Raw genomic sequence first — 11,228 nt, 5'->3', positions numbered from 1 at the left:
GATGGGTTCCTTGCTTCTGGAGCCAGCTGTGTTTTAGGGGCTGAGGAAAAGAGGAGGATACTGGAGGTGTTGGAGGGAAGTCCAGCTCCAGTGACCTTGTGGCACCTTTGTGGCTCTGTCTGCCTGCTCAGCAGGGACAGCAGGACAACTGATCACCCCAGTGGCTCCCTGCAGCAAAGACCTTGGGCTGGTGACGTTGCAGTGCCAGCATCTCAGCTTGGGCTTTGGGGTATCCAGGCTTGCCTTGTGGGGCATGAAACCAATGTTGTTCCCATGGGGGGAATTTGGTCTGACAGGGCATAGTCCAGCAGTTCATTTTCCCTTCTGAGGTCCTGCTTTTCCATCTCCATTATCCATCTCCAGCATCAGGGCCCTTTTTCCAAATCCTCAAGACCTTTGCCTTTTGGTCTTTGCCCCAAGCACTGAACCCCATGATGTCTCCCTCCCTCTCAGGCTGGTCAAACCCCTCTGTCCCCAGGGCTGTGCTGCTCAGGGCAGTGGGGCTCTGCACATTTATCATGCTCCAGCACTTTGACGTTGGCTTCCCACCTCCCAGGGGCTGCTTTGCAAGTGCCTGTGATCTGAGGGCCGCCTAAGCTGATGACTGACTCACCACTGAGCTCTCCCTGCACTGCACTGGCCCTTTCACTCCCCTGCTTGCTAATCCCAGGCCGCCTGCACTGCAGCAGCTGGATCCCAGGACATGACACCCCTGTAAGGGGACTGGAATGGCAACAAGGTGTGTTTGATGATGCAGAGAGGTGATGCAGGGTAGGGCTGTTGCCCCAAACACATACCACATCCCCCAGTGAGGGACCAGGCTCTGAGCATCCTGGATCTGCAAAGACTGCAGCTTGCTCTCCCCTCGCCACCCTGTTTTGGGAACATAGCACTGTCAAAGAGCATATCAGTAAAGCTAGCACAGCTAGGGTGAGAATCCCAGCACAGTGCCTACTGCTGTTTGGTTCTGCAGAGACCCTGTCTGAGCTTGGGACCCAGGGACATTCAGAGGCAAACATAAGAAGATCCCTTGATCTTGATTGGTCTGCGGGCGGCATGGTTGGGGTGCAAGCACTGTGCTGTAGGGGTGCTTTGGGCTGCAGGCAGCACGCTCTGGGTGTAGGCAGCTCCGGGGCACAGGCTTTCTGGTTGCAGGATCTTATTTCCTCCCGGAGCCAGCTGGCTTCCAGTGCAATACCAACCTTCAAGATCTGCTCTGTGGCTTCCCACGCTGAGTGTCTGGGAGCCACAGGCAAGAGGCCAGTGTGCCTGTGGTTACAAAAAAGTGTCCCCATGCTCCTCTAACTGGGAGCCAGCTACCAGGCAGCCATCCTAACAACCACACTGCTGGGCAGAGAGTGTGCAGGACACCTCCTTTCCCCACAGCCACTGCTGAACCTCCAGAACCAGTTGCCAGTGAGGGCTTGGCTCCCCATGGTCAACACAAACTTCTCTTCCACGAACTAGCCTCCCTGGTCCACCAATGAGATTTGTCCCAGTCCCATGAAAGGGTGATGTTTCTTCTCATGGACGAACTATCTGAGCCTGCTGAGCTGCTCCAGCCTTGCACATTCTGCTGCATGGCCCCCTCATTCCCTGTGAGGGACATCTCCAGCCTGAAGAGCACTGCACGTGGTTCTGGGCTGACATGGGTAGGTTCAAAGTGTTCACCCAAGAGAGAGAAATGACCACTAGTGTAGAACAGCCCAGGCACATTTCCAGTAGAGGGGACAAGATTTTCCCAAAGCTTTCTCATCATGTTCCTGCAGAGGCAAATCACTAAGAGAGTTCCAAAACTGAAAAAAGAAATGGCCATTCTTTTCACATGCATGTCATGAAAAGGGCACTGAAGGCTTCTAAAGAAGGCAGCAAGTCCATGCTAGCAAAAGCAGTGCTCCAGTTTCATTAAGTATTTTGGCCCAAGCTCTAGAAGTTCCTCCGTCCCTGAAGGTCCCTGTTGCAGAAGGACCACCAGCCCAATGGCTCTGCTAGAGCCACGTGTGAAGTCCAGTGGTTTTCTCTAAGTTTGAACTTCCCAGTCCCAGGGGCAGGAAATCTTCTCAGATTTTCCAGCAGACCAAAAATAAATCTCACTTGGCGCCCCTACGGTTGTGGAGATCAAAGGGAAAACCTGACCTGAGTGTGACCGCTGAAAAGGCAATACAGACCTGAGCTGGCCCGATTGGTTTGTACTTCTGCCAGGTCTGAAGCCAGATCTGTAGCTGTCCAGATGTGGATACCCTAGACTGGTGCTCTCTCAGGCCCTGGTCTTGTGCCCATCACCAGACACAGCGTGGAAGAGCCGAAGGGGCAGTGAATCCCCTCCAATACAGCAGGTTGCTGGGTCCTTTCTCCTTTTACCCAAAGCCCCAGCTTATCTCCTGCTTCTGGAAAGCTCCAGCAAGGGTGGGGAAGGTCTCTGGGGGTGGCAGGGGGGGAGTGGGGGGGGCTGGGACTTTCCCCAGGAGATCACAAGAGGAACTTTGGCTGGAGGGTGGGGGGAACCGATGAGGAGTTGCTACATCATGCCCCAATGAGCCGTGAGTAACTCCTCTGGTATTTCTTCCCCGTGCAGAACAGTCATCAGAGCCAGATCCTGCCTGGGGGAATCGCTACACGGGAACACCCAGCCCCATCCAAATTCCATTCCTGCTCCCAGCAGAGACCACAACATGAAGCAGAGCCATGAGTGGATGGATCCCTGGTACCCCCTGTCCCATCCCACTTGCTGGGATGGCAGGAGCATGGCAATGGGCAGGGCTGGCAATGATGGCTGGCAGAGCCTGGTAGGTTGCTGACCCCCAAAAGCAGCCAGATCACCTGGGCTACTGGAAGTCACGAGAGAGCAAAGCCTCATTGCATCTGCTGGTCCAAAGGGAGCAGAGGGCAGACTCTTCCCTGCCTTGGTCTGAGCAACTGGCCTCCATTCTTCCTCAAGTTGAGAAGCAAGTAGCCATGGCTTGAGACCCATCCTGAGAGCCTGGCTGGCACAGTGCTGCAAGCTGAGATGCAGAGAGTGCTCCAAGGCTTTCCTGAAGTTCAGCCCCAACATGTCATGCTTGGCACCAGCACCCGTGCAACCCCCCGAAAAAGAAAAAAAGTTTGGCCCTAACTGACCTGCTTGGCAAGGCAAAGTACCTACAGCGAGGCAGCAGCTGGCTTGGGATAGGAGCCCAGGAGTCCTGCAGTCCCTCTGCTAGGCCCAGCTCCTGCCCACCACTCCCTGGCAAACATCCTGGTGGCACTGCCCTCCATGGTGAGGGGTGGGTCACCTACCCAGTGAGAAGGCTGTAGCCACCACTGCGTTGAGCTCATTGAGTCACCAGATATGCCAGCAGCAGCCAGACTTGGCAGTAGTGCTGCCACTGCCTGGGTGGACTGCAGCCTCCTTGCTCAGCCATAACTGCATTAGCTCCTGGTCCTTCATGATTTATTGTCCCTGGACAACAATTTGTTGTCCCTGGCTGCCACGTGTCTGCAGAAGGGCCAGCAGAGTCTGGATACACATGAGATATGGAGATGGAGAGCAGAGGGAGGGCTTGGGCTGAAGGCTGTGATGGAGCCAGGGCAGCTCCAAGGGCTGGGATAGGAAGAACTGTAGGGGGAAGTGGAACAAGGAATGGAAAAGATAAGGGCTGAGCAAGCTGGGAACAGAGTTTAGGGTGCACTGAACCCCTTAAACAGAAGATCTGAGCAGAGGCAGTGGGTGCACCAGAGTGAGAACAGGTGGGGGACACATGAGAAAGAAGGCTGATAGTATGTCTGGGAAGGGGGTGATGTGGAGGTCCTCTACAGCCCAAACCCCAATGGCTGAGATCCTCACCAAGCAGATGGGCACCAAGTCTCCCCAGAGAGCCTGTGGACTCAGAGGGAATGCTCTCACTGTTAGACCACCTTGCCTGTAACGTGCCCCTGCTGCAATGGCTGTAGTTAGGGTTGGACTCAAATGTTCTTTACTCTCTCAGTCCTGAATGTGGTCCCCTGCCCCAGAAAACACCAGGCACACCGCAGACCTCTTGGGGAGTGTGTGAAGAACACTTGTTCCTGGCACAAGTCTGTGATACATGAGAATAGGGCACCCAGCACTGTTCTTTATCCTGTGACCAGACACCTGTCACAGGGAGTGCCCAACCCTAATCACTGCATGAACGGGGTCCACCAGCATCTTCAGCTCATTGCTTCTATGAGGCAAGAGAAGACCTGGCTGTAACAGCACAGGACACACTAGGGAGGGATGTGAGCCTGGAAATAGCCCGGTGGGGATACCAGGACAGGTGGGAGAAAGGGAGGAAACTTTTTGGGAGAAAGGGGGAAAAATTCTTGGACATGGATGGAGGAACACCTGGGGAATTTGTGCTATTGTGCTACCCCTCTCCTTCCCCCATAGCAAAGGGAGGTTCTGGGTTGGAGAGGGAGATGACGAAGGGGCAGAACCAGCATGGGAGCAGGAAACCAGTGCAAGGGAGGTGGGAGCAGGCAGCTGAAGGCTGGGGGATGAAAGCACAGGGTCCAGGAGGAGGGGAGTGACAGGAGCAGTGCAGAGGCAGCCAGCATAGCCAGGTGCAGTGGGAAGGGCTGGGGGGAAGGTAGAGAAAAGAGGCCAAGTGCAAAGAGAGCAAAGGCAGCCGAGGAAAAGAGAGCATGGCCAGAGAGGCAGAGATGAAAGGGGGAGTGAGGCAGGGGAGAGATGAAAGGGCCACGGGTGCTCCTGCCTCCTCCCCAGGCTCCCGGGGGCTCTGTAATCCCCGAGGAGCTGGCTCCTCTCATGTGGTGGCCCGCAGCTGTGTGCGGTCGGCTCAGCCCCACCGCTCTGCACTGGGACTTTCCAGGAGGGGGAGAAACCCAACACAAAACACATGACTTAACCAGTGCGTGCCAGGCCCCTGCGCACGCGGGGTCCAGGGGAACCCTGTTATGGGGCACACCCCAGGATGTTGCAACCCACTGGGGCCAGGGCCAGATGGCAGACACGGTCCCCTCTGCTCCAGGGAGAGGTGGTCCAGAGCAGGGTGAGTGGGGTATGAGCCTGACTAGTCAATGGGCAGAGCTATGAGCTATGTGCACACAAGAGCTGGGTTGAGCTGGGTTGAGCTTGGATCAAACAGCTTCTGTGGCAGCATGGGGCAATCCCTTAGGGTCATCCCCTGAGGGCACGAGGCGGGGGGCAGAGGCCATATGGGCTCAGTCCCTCTGTCTTGTTTCCTCTGTCAAGTGCCATATTGCCTGCTGGGCTTGGCTCTGGGTACCAAGGATGCAGCAGGACTTGGCAGCTGAAGTTGGCACCCATCCTGGTGGGTCATCAGGTTGTTTTTTCTACTGCTCAAAAGCAAACAAAAAACCTAGGCCATTGCAGATACTTCAGCAGCACTTCCAAGGCACTTGTGACTTAGGATATATCCATTTTCCATGTCCAGCTCAGGCCACTGGAGGGAGGTTCTTTCTCACAGCAGATGACTTGGCTGCTAGGCAGTCTCCTGTTTACCACTGCTGACTGCAATGATGCTGGGCTTGGCACAGATGCCAAGATGCAGAGATGCAGGCTGTCTTCTCAGCTTTGGGGCAGGTGGGGCAGCAAAGCTGACACCCATGGAGGGTGCCCCCTATGTCTCCCTTCCTCCTCATCTCAATTTTGCCCATGACAACCTTCTCTTTTGTGCCCATGTGAATCTGGTGAGCTCAGTTAGAAATCACTCTGAGCTTGGGCAGCACCAGAAGCTGCCTTTGCCCTCCTGTGTCAAGGCTTTTCCTCTCTCCATCCCCGCTTTCAAGATGAAAGAGGCAACATGGCCAGGGAGTTCCTCTGAGCCCCTAGCAAGTGTCACTCTGTAGGACCTTCCCCTTCCAAAGGCTATCATGGAGCAGGGTTCTGTCAGCTCCACAGGTATTGCCCCTCCGGGAAGATCCCATCTAACTCTATCTTTTTGGCTACATCTGGAAGCATTCTGACTTCCTTCAGACTACCCCATTCACTCTCAGCAAAGAGCTGGAAGGGGACTCTCCATGGCACAAGATGGTCCCAGTCCTAATGCATTGTCCCTGCCCGTGCTACATCTGGCTCTTGCTCTGCTCCAGATGGGGAGGGTCATACCACCCTCAGCCACACACACATGAAAGAAGGGGCACAGCCATCCCAGGATGCTCCCCACATCTGCACAGCGGTCCCGAAATTGATCCTGGGAACATCTCTTCGTGCTCGCTGGGAGTGCTGACTCCGTGGCTGCAGTGGGCGCTCTCTTCACGGGCCAAGCGGAACAGGTGATAAGGGTGCTGTGGTGTGGAAGAGCCCATCACATTTGGAGAGCAGGAGGTGGCTGTCCGCAGGCCCCCTTCCCTCCTGGTACGAGCCAGCCCTCCCCAGAGGAATGCTCCGGCACAGGCGCAGCTGCAGGGACGGGAGGTGCTTGCCAAGCGCCGTGGCATGAAGGCATGATAGGGCATGCTCCGCCGGACCACGAATACCTGTCCCAGGCAGCTAGAGGCACCCAAGGCGTGTACGGGTGGCGCAGGAGCACACACTTCGTCAAGCCTGGGCGGTGGTGCTCCACTGGGAGAAGAGGCTCTTTCCAGTTCGCCCTCCCACTCCCGCTGGTAAACGGCAAGCTCCCGCTCGGCAAGCAACCCTATTCCCCATCACACTCTGCACGTAGCACACGGGTCTTATGGGAGGGGGGAATGCCACTTTTCTCACTGGTAAAGGAGGTGCAAGGGGTCTGGCCTGAGGCTGGGAGTGGGCTGGGTGGTCTTTCTGGGTGCCTCCAGCCTTAGCATAGCTGCTTGAACGAATTGTCAAGGGAGTGGCTGAGAGTGGATCAGAAATGAGATGTGCAGTGCAGTGAAAGAATAAAGAGAAGCACAAATAGTGGTGCCTGGTGACTTGCTCTTGTTTGCTGCTTTCATGGACATGGACTGCATGCCTGTCACATGCATGGGGACATATCCATGTGGGCCTCATCTGTACTGCTCAGACAAAGATGTGTGATCCTATTGCTGCAGGATCCTATTGCTTGGGACAGGCTGCACTCCTCTGCCACTCCACTGATCACACTCCCTGCACCAGACCAGGAGAACGTGTCATCACAAGATTCTCTGCTTGATTGTGCTCTCAACCCAGGTACGGACACGCATATCCTTGGGGCATCCTAAAGGTCTGGCTCCAAGTAAAAAATGACAAAAAGTGTCAAAGTCTCCAACTGTTTGCAACCATTGCCTAATAATAAGGATGCACTGCACCATGACACTGCCAGTGCAAATCCTCTGCCATGATCAGCTGGGGTAAATACTTGTTGGAGGAAGGGGCTTTTGCTGAGCAACATCTCAGAGCAAAGCTGGGTTAGTATTGGTAGCCCTATGCTGCCTAAAGGTATGCTCCAAACCTCCTGGGAGCCAAGGGTTGGGAGTTCACTCTCTGTATATTTGGGCTAGCAAGGAGTCACATTTCCAGCAGCCAGAACGCTCAGGCACTTTTGTCCAAGACTGGGGAGTCTGCAGAGCTGGAGGCTTTTGAATCAGCTGATAACCTTTGAAGACACTTGTCCTCAGGAGGTAGGGGCTGTGACAAGAGAGATGCAAAATCAGAAGACTTCTTCCACATTCCCCCAGATGTAAGACCCAGAGCAAGCCTGAAGTGGCTGTGAAGTGGAAGGCAGCAGCACTGCTGTTGTCCCCTCACATCCCTCTCCCTGCACACACTGCCTGCCCTGCCCTACAAGGAGAAGCAATCTGTGCTGTCATGATGTGTCATGCTCACTGATCATGGATGCTGAAGCTTTTGGTGGGATGGAGAGTCCTGGATTGTCTTTGATGTGGCTGCCTGCTGAAACCACTCCTGCAAGGTCCTTGGGCAGCAGTCCCGGCTGTGGGGCAGATATTCCAGACATGCAAGGGCTCCCCTTCAGCTGATGTTGGCTGGGCTGAAAGAGGAGCCTGGCAAAAATTGGGAACGTGGGATGTATTGGATGATAAGCAGCCTTTCCCTGGAAAAACTTTGCAGGCAGTAGGTTAGCCCTGAAGCCTGCAAGATAGATGCTGTCAGCTACGATGTCAGCACACAACAGCTCCTGTGAATAATGCAGCAAGAAACAGCCAGGCTGGCAATAGGACCCAGAAGTCCTGTTCCTGGTCCCACTTTCATGTCACATGTCACCCAGAGTGAGAGGGAGCCTGGTCCTTATGTTGTCTCTGTAGCCTGGTGCTGCTGCTGAAGGAGATGCCTTGAAAAGACATCCCCAGAGGCATTTCAGGATATGAATTACCCATGGCAGGTGACCTCTGCAGCAAAGTACAGTTCTAGATCAAGGCTGAATTGAGCAGGGGTGTGAGGCACTTTTGTTGCTTGACTTGGGGACCAGGAGACGGAGAGGGGATGAGGGAGGAGGTTTGTCTCTCCTCAGCCCATTCACACTTCAGGAGGTGCTCAGGCTGTGAGCAGAGCTGCAGTTGGAGTTGGTCCATACGGTTCCCAGAACCCCCTGACTCCCTATCCCTATTGCAGGCCTCCTGTTGCTGCAGTCACACAGCACTTTAGGCTTTGGGGATTCAACTCCATCCATGCTCTTCTGGGGAGATGTCTTTTTCCACCAAGCACCTTTCTTCCCTTTCTTCCCTGTCCCCCCACTGGGGACTGGTCTGGCCCCATACTCACACCCAGTATCTCTCAGCTAGGCAGCCAGGCTCAGAAGGAGCCTGGCACTCCAGCTGCTGGCAGAGTGGCCCTCCCTTACCAGCTGTCCCACACCGGGGCTGCAAATAAACAAACATACATCCCAGCATCAAGCCCCAGCAACTCATCCCCTCCTAAAGACGTAATTATAGTGAGGCAGCTGGTGAGCAGCACTTGAAACCTGGCGTGTAAACATGGCTTTCTCCTCCACCGCACAGGCAAAAGCAACCTCCTTCAAGGGGAACAGTAATTTCAGGAGAGGGTCCACGTTTTTGCGGTGAGAGCTGTGGCCAGAGACTTTCATCTCAGCCTTTTGAAGCAGAGAAGGAATAATAGATGGCAGACGGCAACACCCCACCTTGCTGTGCTTCCTGCTCTGGGCCATTTTCCACCTCCCGGTGGGTATCTGAGTCTCCTTGCCTTTCCCAGTCCCTGGGCCAGCTGCTGGTTCCCTCTCTCTTGCCAGGTGAGGGCACAGGGAATCTCAAAGAGCTGGGCCAGGGCTGGCACCAGCCAACCAGGAGATAAAAGAGCCATCTCATGCCCAGAAGGGCTGGCAGCAAGAGGCAAGAAGGGATAGCTGGGCCACATCACCACCCCGGGCCACATCACCACCCATCTCACTCCCTTGCACCACCATTTCCAGGTTTGTGGCTGCTCCAGAGCCAATGGACCAAGTGTGAGCACTCGGATACCTTAGTGATGGGCACCCTTTGAGACCAGTGAAAGAGGGGTGGCTGCTCACAATAAGAGATAACCAGAAGATCCCTGGAGATGTCAGCTCTTGCCAAGTGAGCCCAGACTATCACTATAGCCCACTCTATACACAAGGATGCTACATCACTGCAGTGTCCCCCAGTCCTGTCTCTGGCTCTCAGCTCTACACAGAGGTCCCTTGGGTACAACAAGAGGAGAGGAAGGGTGTGGGAAGCAGAGAACAGGGAGGCTGGGGAGGCTGCATAGATGGAAGAGGGTTGGGAGAGATGATGGAGTGAAGGAGGATTGTCCCAGTTGGGAGGGGTGGATGCAGAAGACCCTTGTTCCTTGCTTTGTGTCCCAGCCCCTCCAGTGCTCCCCAATAGACAGCCCTGAGCACTGATGCTCCTGAGCTTTGGGCCCCTTTGCCCAAGTGCTGGCTCACCATCACCGTGCTCCTCGCTGCTCACCCAGCCTGGTGTCACCAGAAGCCTCCCATGCCGAGTCTGGCACAGCTGGGTCCCTCTGGGGAAGGAGGTGGCATGTGCCCTGCCAGCATGGAGAGGAGTGCCACTCTCTCCCATGGTGCCAGCACAGTGTCCGTACAGGGAGAGGGAGGGACATGACAGCCCACACTGCCACACCCCACAGAAATGCCAGGCTGAGCACTGGCAAGTCCAGTACCATGGAATGCCAGCTGGGCACAGCTTTCCCAGCACACGCAATGGCAATGATTTGAGAGATGCTTGGTTTTGTGGGAGTGATTCCTGCTGGTTTAACACCCAGATGTCACGTGCTGAGCTGTGCATGCTGGCAGCAAGAGACATGTGGAGTGGTGGCTTCCAGGCACCTCAGGCTGATTCTCTGCACACAGCCTCTGCACTGTTAGCTGAGGGCAGGCATACTATGGATGGATCAGACTATCTCAGCACAGTCTGACAAGAGTGCTGACTTGTGTTGGAATTGTTACTGGAAGTATTGGACACAACACGCTGCCTTATGCCCTGATGGCTTGGTGCTCTCCAATGTCCAGAGCCAGAGTGTTAAATCTACCACCCTGAACCATTTCCAGTTCAGGTAACTGCACCTGCCAGAACCCCCTTTCCCGCAATTTGAGAGCAGGGCACCATCTTTCCCTTGCTGAGTGGTAAAAGGGATGCTATTGCCTCCTGGGGATGCTCGGCCAATGCCCAACATCACCCCTGCAGACCCAGGGGAGGTGCTGGCTGCCACATTGCGAGGTGCTGCACAGAAGATATGCATGGTCCAACTCCCCACTGACAGAACTCCTGGGAGGCACACAGGAGTTGCCAGCAGGGAATTGGTCCCCATCTCTCAGAACACTTGGGGAGCTGTGTACAGAGGAGGTAATTGTTAAATGTGGGCTGAGATAGGCTGAGCAGGGAGGGCACAAGGCCAGGGAGGTGGCAGACACCTCACCAAGGCTGGCTTCGTTTACACAAGTTGAGTTTTGTTCGGTATCTCCCTGGGGTTTCATGGCTGCATGGTACCATCTCGTGCTGCTCCGGTGTCAGGGAGGTGGAGCCTTGCAAAACCTTCTCCATGAGCCTTGCCTCAGTAGGACAAAGCACTGAAGGGATGGGGCATGGCAGGGCTTCCTCAGGTCTATCCCAAATGCCAATGCCAAACCTCGGTGAAACCATGGCCTCAAAAACCCTTGGGAGAGCAGCATTGGATGCAGGTGGGTGTCCTTATCTGAACCAGGGAATGATGGTCACAGCCTGATCATGTCCTTGGCAGGCTTTATGTGGAAGCCAGGTTGAGGACATCAGCAGTGGTGTGGAAGCTATAAATGCCCCCATCTTGATCATGGTCCTGACTACCAGAACAAGCATCACCTGGGGCAGATATT

The sequence above is a fragment of the Lepidothrix coronata genome, unplaced genomic scaffold (assembly GCF_001604755.1).
Source record: "Lepidothrix coronata isolate B3197 unplaced genomic scaffold, Lepidothrix_coronata-1.0 Scaffold118, whole genome shotgun sequence".
Lineage (NCBI taxonomy): Eukaryota > Metazoa > Chordata > Aves > Passeriformes > Pipridae > Lepidothrix > Lepidothrix coronata.
The sequence above is the reverse complement of the archived record's forward strand: the minus strand, read 5'-3'. Positions refer to the sequence as shown.